This window comes from Peromyscus eremicus, chromosome 9, assembly GCF_949786415.1.
Source record: "Peromyscus eremicus chromosome 9, PerEre_H2_v1, whole genome shotgun sequence".
NCBI classification, from domain to species: Eukaryota; Metazoa; Chordata; class Mammalia; order Rodentia; family Cricetidae; genus Peromyscus; species Peromyscus eremicus.
The window spans coordinates 86,804,937-86,816,948 of record NC_081425.1 but is presented as its reverse complement, the minus strand read 5'-3'; the positions used below and the strand labels follow the sequence as shown (position 1 = coordinate 86,816,948).

Here is a 12,012-nt window from a genome sequence, read left to right as displayed (position 1 = left end):
GTTGGTGTGTGGGTAAAACCTTGGTAAAAATTTGACCAGATACATGTAAGGATTCATTCCAGTAATTTCTAAAAATTGCATGCACAATTTAATTTAAAAATAAAAAAAAAATAAACAAGAAATCTTACTAGTTTGGAATCTGTTAACTTAGAGTCATAGGATATAAAAAAAGAATGCTACTTTTACATATAAGAAAAAGAAACTGTAGACTGTCCAGGATGACAAGGTAGTACCTTCATTAGTAAACACTCACCGAGAGCTTAGCATTCTTCCCCACCAGCTAGAGATGAGAAACTGTGATGGACAAATATCCAATGTGCACAGTCCAGGAGAAAAGAACCTAACACAGTACAGCGGGTATGGCTGAAGTCCATTCTTAAAAGGAGGCAGTGCCCTAGGCTTTCCAGGAAGTAGGGCTTGTTTAAAAAGGAAAATAAGTGGCTTATAAGTTGGGGCAGTAATTATGAATGTGCTCCGCATCTGTTACGGCTGTTGTGGAAACATAATTTAAGTTAAAATGATCTGTCTTCAGAGAAGTAAATGGTTTTTCTAAAGTTGGAGAGCGTTGCAGGGCTGTTGACGATGGAACCATGCAGACAGTGTGTCCCCTGCTTTAAATGAAGAGGGAAGCATTGCCAGCCCCCACTCTGGACTCAGCAGAGCTAGAAAAACAGGGAAACAGTGGCTCTAAGGATGGTAGTCCTTGAGAATGTATATGGGGAACTTCGTAAGCCTTAAACTTGCCTGAAATGCGCCTGAGTAAATGGGCTAAAGTTGTCTTCAGGAAACTATACCATGAGAATGCAGTGTCTTTTTTAAAAAGAAAGCCTAAAGTAAAGATGCTTTTGATTAGATTCTTTAGAAAAATTATAGATTTATATAGATTGTATATATATTATATAGATTTATATATATTATATTGATATAGATTATATGTGAAAAAGTTCTTAATGTTTAGAGACATTAACTGCTATATTTTATAGAGTAATATCCTAAAATTCAACTTTAAAATATTTCAGAAACAAAAGATGAGAAGGCATGGCACATTTGTGAAATTTGGGGGATGGATTATGTATGTTTGTAAAATGTCATGATGTAAAGAAGTCAGAAGTCTATGTCTGTACTATTTATGAAATACATCCTATGTGCTACCCAGTTATCCTTGATTTTCATCCTCACCACCTCCACAGAAGCTCTGCAGGGACAATGAGACTATCACCCTTTATAGATGGCAGACCCAAAGCCTGAAGCCACCCGGTTGGTAGGTGGCAGAATTCCTCTGAACCATAGCACACATGTCATCTTGCTGATGTAATCTCCTACACAGCAGGAATTCTTTCCCTGGTCTCCTCTGAGATGGATCTTGAAGGCTTTGGAGAATTGGATGAAAGCAGCATCTCAGAGACTAGAGTTAAACCGTGTCCCACCTCTCTAAAATCACTGTGCACCTACTTACTGGGACAGTGTCTCAATTTATTCTCTCTTCAGGGTCCCTTGGATACCTTACCTTTCTCCATTACTCCCACTTTCTAACCACAGTGAATTTCTCACTATTCCTTTTCCACACCAAGTTCTTTCTTTGCTTGGGTATTTGCCCATATTTCCCATCTGCCTCCCACGCCTTCTTCTAGTTAAATCATAAACATTGCTCACATCTCAGATAATGCTGCTTTCTTAGAAGCCCTTCCTTGATTGTCTTCTTGATTACACATTTACCTTTGCCTTCCCAGTAAGACTGTAATCGTAATGTGGCCAGGCTCTAGAGGACCTGTTCCGTGTGTCCTCAGTAGAGAGCCATTGAGTTGAATGGACATGGACTCTGCGTCCTCCATCTTCAGCTATGTTAGGTAATTCACACACCCTGAAAACTGTGTGACTTACCTGGGTCTCTTCTCTCTTAGTCCTTTAAATGTTTACCCATGTCTTCTTGCTTCTCTTTGTTGTGGGTTAAATCCTAAGTCCATATCATCTGTTGTGGGTGAACTCCTAAGTTCATACCACCTATCATCAAGATTGATCTAAAAGCCTTATCAACTATAAGCTAAATGACTTTGAACTCCTTTAGTGTTTTTCTAAATCAGTCTTGACCATGGATTTACTTGGCTAAGCTAGTTTAAAATGTTGGTTACCATGGATGTGTATACATATAATAAATGTATGTGTGCTATACACAACACATGTACGGTGTGATTGAGCAAGCATGGGTCTGCACGTGTTCATATGTGCATGCCTGTGAAAGCCAGAGCCCAACCGTAGGAGTTGTGCTTCATTATATGTCATCAGCCTTGTTCTTTAAGATAGAGTCTCTCCCTGGCCTAGCCTAGCAAGTAGGCTAGGCTGGCTGGCCAGTGAGCCCTAGAGACCTGCCTGTCTTCAGTCCTAGCAATTACAGCTATATGCCAGCATGCTTGGCTTTTTAGATAAATGAAAGGCTTGAACTCAGGTGCTAGTATTTGTGTGACAGTCTCTTTACCAATTGAGCCATCTTTCCAGCCCCCACATGCTGTTTTTAATGGACCCTCATAATCCATTGTAAGAACCCTGAAGGTAGGAACAGGGTCTCATTTACATGCATGTCTGTTGTAGGTACAATGTTGTAGGAATGTACATGCCTGTGAAATGTTGGTTTTTTCCCTCAATGGCAGTAGTATCAGCCCATTATGATGTAAAAAGCATTTTCTGAGACAAATAAGTAACTATGAAAACTCAAAAATAGTGTACAGGCAATAGCAAAGGCTTATTCTGTTTATATTAGTGGCATAAAATGTGCTATCCAACATATTTGAAGTTGTTCCTCCTTCTGTGAAATCTTAGTGTGTTTCATTCAGGGCAGACTCAGCTTTAGATTTCTGTATGGCCCATGGGCTGACTTTTACCACCCTCTGCCCTCTTCTTCTGTACGTGAAGGTTGATCAGAGCATAACCACCCCATTAGTTCCCGTATGTCATGGCTGCTTTCACGCTACAACTGTATGTGGTTGCAACAGAGACCCAAGGACCATAAAAGTTGCTGCCATAAGAAGCCTAAGATAAAACAAAACTCGGCTGTACAATGAATAGATTTGCCGTTTAGGTATCTCAGTGGTTAAGTGGGCGTATTTCTGCTAAAAACCTTAGTTTCCACTGTCTATCTGCAAATCACATTTAACTAGATGCCTGAATCTGGCATCTCTTTTTATAAATCCTGATGTTCAATTGCTTGGTTCTTTATGGAGATTGTTAGTTGACAACTGTGTATATTGCTAACAGAGGTAGTGGAGGGGACAGCATGTAAGGACAGTGACAGTAGCAGCCACTGATGTTGGTGCTATCGGCATCAATGTCCTAGCTCATCTGTTCCTAAAGCATCTCTCCTCAAGTTGGCACAGGCTCTGCTCCACACAGTGAGCCAGGGATAACCCTTTAGTCTCTCTCCCTGCCTTCTCAGCCAGTGTTGGCCAGGCTGTCCTGTGTGTTTTGTGTGGTTTAATTCACACTCTTTAGGCACTCTTATTCCAGAACTAAATCCTGGTACTCCTAAATCACTACCATGTTCTGTGGTCCATTCTTTGATTAACTCGCTTTGTATGCATAATTATAGCATTATTTATCTGAGATTTATTTTTACAGTATTTACTTGTGTGTGCCCTACTACTTCCATATAAACCACACAGGACAGCCTGGAGACAGCTGAATTCGATCGTAAATGCACCTTTAATAGTGATGTTCTCAGGGCATTCTCCCAACTGTTTACCATTATGGTCTAGTCATGGTCAACCATCATATTTCATCTACCTTTCTTTCCAAAGTGTGTATGAAAAAACTTTCGTAGGCGTGTGTCTGGTTATGTAGCCACTGGGCTATCCAACACTTGCTTATCCTGTTTTCAGGTTTCGGAACTAAAGTCAAAGAGTATTTCCATTCCTCTGTCCAGGAGATATCAAGTTGATCAATGTAACTCTCATTAAGAACACTGAGTCAGGTCTATAAAGTGCCCCTAATCAAATTTCCACAGCCTCAGTGAGAGCCTTGTTTCCTTATGGACAATAAACGGATGGTGGTGAGAAGATAAAACAGCTTCGCAATGTGTTTCTGGAGAGCCCAGCCTGCTCCTTGACCCTGGGCAGTAGGAAGCACATTAATTTACCTAGGATGCTATGGCTCTCCCGTGTCAGCTTGTTCCTGTGTCAGGGCTGAGATTTGCCTTGTGCTCCTATTAGCAGATGGGGTTGAACCTGTGCTCTGTTTTCATGTGATAATCTTGACCCTGGACTACTGTTTGGTGTGGGGTTCCTGTCACGGAAGGGTGCTGGTCAAAGGCTAAGCCTTGATGGCAAAGATTATATTCTAAAAAGTCACTCTGCTAAAGTTTATTTTGAAAGAAGTTTCAACCAGCATGCTACAACTTCAGAAGGAGAACGAAGACCTCATTAAAGCCAAAACATGTCTTAATTACTATTTTTTGCTAAGAGTAAAAATAGACTTCGTGTAAATTTAAGTGCACTGCTCCTCAGAATCAACTGTAAAACTTAAAAAAGTGCCAGTCGTTCAGATAATTAAAAACATAAACTTCAGGAATGTGCAGCTGTGAAATTACTAGATTCACTAGTAGACTAGATTTTTTCCAAACCTCACTTTTCTGTCTTGATTATGTTACAAGCTAAGAAAAAAACAGTCTCCTCCATACTTTAGGAAATTTTAATGTTACTGTTTTGTTGTTGTTTAGTCTTTTGTATGGAGAATAGAAGCTACCATATTTGTCATATTTTACCTTAATCTTTGTTTTTAAATGAAAGAGACTTACAATGTCCCAGCTGGTCTACTCCTGGAGCAAGTGGCGGGGGTTCGGGGGGACGATGGCAACCCCTTTTTCCTGTGCAGGACTTGAAGCCTGCCTGATTTCAGAACTGTGGTAGGACCTATCCTTGTTCTGCTGCAAATGTGTAGTAAGGTTGTCCTGCATAGGGACAAGCATCAGAGGCACAGAAGGACATTAGCTCTGGGCTCACATCTCTTCTAGAGCATTGTGCACAGTATGCTTTGATTTATGTTCTGTTGGGTCCCTAGGAAAGGAGGCATTACACAGATAGGTAAACTGAGGCAGTTGTCAGTGTTGTAAACCAGTTGCTTTTGCTGTGTGGCTTAATTGTTGGGGAGTCTAAGTTGGTCCAAATTGAAATTCCACAACAAAATTATCAAAACATTCATCAGAGTCTAACTCAAAAGAACTTGGGGGAAAAGAAACATCTTATTTGGTAGAAATTGATGGTTAGTGCTCACCTTAATAATCTACATGTTTTTGATTTCTTCAACTATTTTAATATGCTTAAGTCTCATTTGTTAGTGGAGAACTTACTGGAGATGACATTTGGTCCATTCTTCGCTGATCTTCTTGCAAAATCACAATAATCTTCTTTGAAAACATTATACAGTTTGTACTTTTCTTCCCCCCCAAGGGAGTTGTTTTCCCTTTATAAAGGTCCCTGTATATAATTCTTGAGCTTAAATGGCTCATTTGTTTTGGCTGCAGACCTGACATACCTTGTCTGAATGCAAACTAAACGTGTCCTAGGAAACCAGATTTTGACTTGGAAAGTTATAAGATAAAAATAGGGATTTGAAGGCGGGCAGTGGTGGCACACGCCTTTAATCCCAGCACTCGGGAGGCAGAGGCAGGCAGATCTCTGTGAGTTCGAGGCCAGCCTGCACTATAGAGCAAGATCCAGGAAGGCGCAAAGCTACACAGAGAAACCCTGTCTCGAAAAACCAAAAAATAAAATAAAAAATAAAATAGGGATTTGAAAAGGCCAAGATCAATAAGGCCATACAGGGCCACCAGAGCTCTGAGGTTAGGAGGACTTCTTCCTCCTTACATTTCACAATACCCAAGAAGTGGTCCCAAGGATGTTGAGCTTCCAGAAGCACATGATCATCCTGGTGATGAGAGAGGTGGATGCAGAGTGAACCTTTTCTGGTTATGGAATCTACTTTACATGTTTCCACTCCTCCTATTTTCAGGGTTCTCAACCACCTCATCCATGGATGCTCATCCCTCAACTCATCCTTCTGATTATTATGTTTAGTATGATACAGTTTTTACTGAAGAAATTTTAGTAAAACCTGAGTTAATTCTCTTCCTCATGGTTTTAGAACAAGTCATGCTACATTTTGGAGAATACCAGAGGATCAGTACCGCTTGGCACAGTTCAGAGACTTGCAGGGAAATACTGGATTTCTAAGAAGCTCAAAATATTGCTAGCAGTTACTTCCATCTAACATGTGAGGTACAGTTCTAGGCAGACAAGAACAGGTGCCCTTTAGAATATGGAAAATTGGAATTCAAAAATATATATGAATGAACATTTGCACTATATATATATATATATATATATATATATATATATATATATATGAATATTTAGCCAAATATATTTATGGGTTTTTATCCTCATTTGAGCTGTCGCTTACAAAAGAGAACTCTTACTTGACCCTCACATTAAATAGAGTTTTAAAGATCTGAAAGGGCAGACACACAGTCAGTCTTAAGAGTGGTGATTACATTTCCTAAACTGTCGGCCTATTTGACAAATAGTTTCTGTAAGTGTAAACTATCAGAATCCCAAAAGGAACAATATTTGTAGATTTTTAGTTTCTTCTGTTTCTCATTCTTTCATCACTGACCACTGACCATGTACCAGGCACCATGTGAAGCTTGTCATGTACAATTTCTCACTGATTCCCTACATCAATCCTGTGAGATAAGTATTACTAGGTTCAACTCAGAAAGAGGAAAACACAGCACTTTGACATTAATTGAGTCTTAGGACAGTGTCTTTGCTGTGAGGTGAGACACTAAGACACTGGGATTAAATGGGTTTATTATCATAATTTCATCTCCTGGATTTTTTAAAACATACATTTAGATTTTATTACTGATCAAATTAGACTATCAGTGAGAACTTCCCCATTTCAAATACTGAGATAGACTCTTCTATAGGGTAGGTCTTCAGTTACTTCTCATATGCCCTAAAACAATCCAACATTGCAGTATGCCCCGTAATGTGGCAATCCCCTCATCCTGGAAGAAAACACACGTTAAAAATGGCTAATTCAAGGTTGGGTACTATGTCACAAAATAAGGCGGTGAATTGGTAGTAATTTCTCATGCCTACATGTGAGCATGCGTGATTTGCTATTCTTTTCGGAGTACTACCTCACACTTTAGTGCCAAGGGGAATCGTTTTTTAGTGCAGTGTGTGGCAGGTTTGCCTGAAGCAGATTGAACTTGGTGAGTTAACTGATTAATAAAGGAAGTTTTAAAGCTACAATTTGAAAAGGATGAGCATGTTTTAATGTAAGCATATGGTTTTTTCATCTTATTATTTTTAAAATCAGAGTTAGAGGAACATAAATTCCCTTTCTTTCTCTTTGAGGGAGGGAACTCTAGGGTGTTTGCCTTGCTTTGGTAAGGGGAGGGGAGGCAGGGCATCTTAGGTGCTTAAAATCAAACAGTGGCTGATGTCACATTGTTTCAGAAGCAATTTGAATTTTTATGGCCTGGGCAAGTGTTTGCAAATAATTCATCCAAAGACATCAGAGTGAACTACAGACCAATGATCGTCAAACAGCCTTGACATGCCATACCTCTGTTGCTCTGAGACTTCTAATTTTGGAGCTTAGAGAGATAAACTAATTGGGAAGACAGCACCCCAGTGCCTTGGAAATTACTCACCGTCATATGCAGTTTCCCGTTTCCCCTGTCTCAATGGGCACACATCTCACTTTTTAAAGGAAGACTAGTCTTGGATGTCTTGATTTCACTGGCATAAACTGAATGTACCAGTGTTAGTCACCGAGAATGCCGAAGCGTCAGGTGGCCTCCCACTGCCCACATTAATAATCATGACTGTGTCCTGTCGTGGGGGTGCAGAGGAAGGTGCAATAGAAGACGATATTTAAAAGTCACAGGGTGATGAGATGTCACCAGGGTGGCTTTTTAGCTTAGTGTTTGTATTTCAATTTGTAAATGTTATAACTGTTTTTAAATTTTTTTCTCAAGCAGGCTGCAAACTTTTAAAGACATTAAGCCTGCCAAATTAAAGCCACTTACTGCTGCCTGACGTGTTTTTCAGCTTAGACCCACAGAGGGACTGCCAAGCCTGTTCTTTCTCATTACCTGTTCTCTGTCTGGCCCGGAGTTTAGATTTTCGAAAATGGAAAAAAGCTGTTTGCGAAATTCGCAAGGCTCTTGAGTTCTTAGTTTCTTCTTAGTATCAACGTTTATTTATTTAGGTTTGGGCTGGGTTTCAAAAGATTGAAATTGGAAACAGAGAAGGTGACTCTGAACACCATTTATCTGTATATAAGTGAACATTCGATGTACGTTTAATTTAAAAAATTGCTGTTTCCTACAAGAGGGAGCTATTTTTCACATTGTTACAACATTTTTAGAGGTCACTAGGTGGTCATGTCACCAGCAGGGAGTTTTTGTTTGGCAGGCCCCCTTGGCAGTTAGTTACAAATGCCTCCATGATTCAGTGTTCAAAGGGGGCTGCTTTGCAAGTAACAAATACTTACAACCTGAGAACTGAAGTATAAAAAGTAGTGACAGGGGAAAATGTTTGGAAATGTAAAACAGCATCTTTAGTGGCCAAATTGGGGTGTTTGGGGAGTTGGAGATTACATGTCTACTTTGTACTTGAGTTCAGCCTTTACAGAAGCAATAATGTCTTAACTACCACAGCTGGCTGTCACCTTGCTTCCAGCTAGTGAGTGCTCTTCATCTGTGACTTGTTCATTCCCATGATTTGGAACATCATCGGGGTTCTTTATGAACCTCATCCCCTGTGTTTGCAATCGGGTGGTTTCTTAACCTGGGCCTCTCCATCATTCCCCTTCGTGCACGCTGGCAATTTAAGCAAGATTAAGTGGGCAGCTAAAAGCACCAATTACTGAGACGACTTCTAGGCTTCTATATTCACAGACAGGGCAGTATTTCAAACTTGGAGTAAGGGAGTTATAAGCAGTCTTCATGGGGAAATAAATAAATGAGGTGTAGACAGATCTTGGAGCAAAGGGCTAAGATGAGAAAGGAATAACTAATCAATAGAACGGTGAGTATCTTGTTTGTAAGTCATTTAAAAAGAATGAATGTGAGATTAATTTTTGTCTTCATATCAGGAAAACTGAAGTGTCACCTGCCACCTTCCCACCTTTGTCTAAAAAGGGAATGATCTGAAGACCACGGCTGTCACATTACAATAGTTACTTTGCTGTTATAGGCACTTAATTAGTACTCTTTAATATATAGCCCAAATTATTTTCATTTGAGCTGAGAATGGTCCCAGATCAAATTGTGTTGTTTATGATAGAAAGGCTGAAGAATTTCAGATTTCTTTAACAGAACAGAGAGACATTAGACACCTACATCCACTGTTGATAGTTTTTCTGTTTTGTTGAGAGATTTTAAAAGTCCTTAGGTAAAAATGAGTAAATATTATATCCATGTGTATTTTTTTTCTCTAAAGCAAATTAACCTCATATTCTTGGTAACATTTTGCCACTTCTTCCACCCTTTCCAGAATGTAGATTTTGGCTGTGATGATTCATTTGAAGAATAGGCTTAAGCATTCAAAAGAGTCCTGCTCAGAAATGAAGAGAGGAGGTCCAAGTTTTGACTGGAAACACTGTCCTGGGCATCCCACCAGTTGTATGAAGCAGTTCCTCCCCCCTCCCCCGCCCCATTCATCAGACAAGTTGATTTTCCTTCTTTTGCTGGCATTTGCTTTGTATATGGAGGTGAAATTTTGATGCTGTTGCCAACACTGGGGATGAATCAACTTGTAGAGGAGAATAATTTAAGAATACTGTTATTAAAAAATAATCTGACCCCTCTTTAAGGTAATTTTTTTTCCTCCTGGTTTCTAAAGGTTGGTGATTTCAATACATCCATCCTTTGGCTAATGAATTTATGAACTACACTAATAATGGGTATAGTGTTGTATGAAAAGAGACAAGGTTAGTGCTTCCCTTGACAGGGAGGGAGAGGCCCGTGGGCCTCACAACACGCGTGTGTTAAGGCAATGCCTCCTGCTTGGTGGCATCTAACGATGGTTAGAATCATTAAATTTACATTTATAACAGGAAACAAGTGTTTGCTATAAGTGAAACTTACCGTGCTAACTGATTTATCTCCTCTCTCTCATATAATACCCTATAAGAGGGTGAGTACAAGTTGGGTATCCTTTATCCAAAAAGTGTGGGACCTGAAGTGGTTTGGATCTTGTGTTTTCCCCCATGTCTTGGAATACTTGCATTTGCATCATGAGACATCTTGAGGTGTGGACCCAGTTGATCATACTTTAAATCTATTTGGAAATATCCATTGTTTTTTGTTCCATAGATTGCTAGTTGGAATTTTTATCAACCATTTGATCTGTTGATTCATCATTGGCTTGGTAAGTTTAGTTTAAATGGTAGAAGCTGTGTCTGCCACAAAGCTTGTTTATACCCAACACTATTTGAGATTAATCATATACCGGACACTATTTGAGATTAATCATATACATACGGTATTCCTACTTGGATTTTAGAAGACATGGGTTTGTAGGCATGGATACAGAGAGTAATGTCAGTGAATTGTTCTAGGATCCTGCACTTACACAGATGCCATCTCATGTGACCTTATCAGTAGACTTGGTATTAGATAGCATTTGTAATTGTATAGACCTAACAGCTAGGTTGTCTAAAATCAAGGGACTAGTCCAACCTACACATCTAATTCGGGTGACATTTTATTGAACCTCTGTGTTCTACTTTTTAGATGCCTTTTCCTTCATACTAACGAGAGAGTAGATTGGAGGTTCAGATTTCTTTCTGTCTTCTCATTGGGATTGAGACATCATGGTCCATTTGGGAATGATTTATGGTAGGCTGTGCCTGCTGGGTCTTATCACAGTTTTACCACTATTTTCAAGAAATCTGACTAGAAGCTTTTGTATTGGCTTGATTCCCTGGGAAACCCAAGTAATAATCATCCATGTTCCAGTATAGAGCTGTGATGGGCTCTCTCCAATGACAGTAGCATTGTGACTGAGGGATAAGCCTCCTGTTGAGATCTAGCCAATTCTGTTCTGGGTTTGACATGAACATGTTGTGTTTTTCCTGTGTTGAGGAAGGGGTATCACAACTCAAAGCAACTACAGCTTACTTGTTTTATTTCAAGGACTTAGAAAACTTCAGACTGGGTTGGAAAAATGGCTGAGCAGGTAAGAGCCTGTATTGACATGGCAGAGGACCCAAGTTTAGTTCCCAGAATCAGCATTAGGTAACTTACAATGGCCTGTAACTCCAGCTCTAGAACATCCAACTCCATCTTCTGACCTCTGAGGGCCCCTGCATCCAAGGACACATACTTAAAATATTTTAAAAGTCTTAAGAAAAATAACTCCAGACTGTATAGGCTCAAATTGCTCCTTCGCAATTTAGACATTTTTAACTTGGCTAAGTTGACACACTTCTCTGTTTTATTTTATTTTTTCTTATTTGTCAAATGGGACAAAAATAATGCCTTCCTCAGTGGGTTCCTATGCAGATTGAATGAGCTAATACAATCAGAGCGCTCAGCACCTAGAGCTGATATATTTTGGCTATGAGACTCCTATTGCAGGAACTACAGGTGTTCAGAATTCTGGGCAACACTGTTCAGCTAACTTGGAAAGGACCAATCAGCTTATGTGAATCAAATCAGTGGAGAAACAAGCTCTGCTTGGTAGTGATCTCCAATTCTGTAATAGAAATGTAACTACTATAGCCACGGACAGCTCTTCCTCTGGAACGGGAAGGAAGGTTCTCACTAGCTGGTAACAGCCAGTTCCAGCACAACAGAGAAATAGACCCTATGGGTAATAGGATCACTAGGGTAAATCACTAGTATGGTCTCCAGCTCATAGATATTCCATTCCCTTTTGGTGTGACTATTATTCCTAGTGTGTTCCCAATAAAGGGAATACCAGGCCATATCTAATTTGACCT

General features: G+C 39.7%; 1 protein-coding gene and 1 non-coding gene across 2 annotated transcripts in view; both read left to right on the top strand.

Moving 5' to 3' along the window:
- Positions 1 to 12,012, top strand: part of Erc2 (ELKS/RAB6-interacting/CAST family member 2) — a 690,578-nt gene that overhangs the window by 633,747 nt on the left and 44,819 nt on the right. The gene's annotated exons all lie outside the window — the stretch shown is intronic.
- Positions 9,975 to 10,094, top strand: LOC131920212 (U6atac minor spliceosomal RNA). The gene has a single exon (XR_009381560.1). It is a non-coding gene; the product is annotated as a U6atac minor spliceosomal RNA (small nuclear RNA).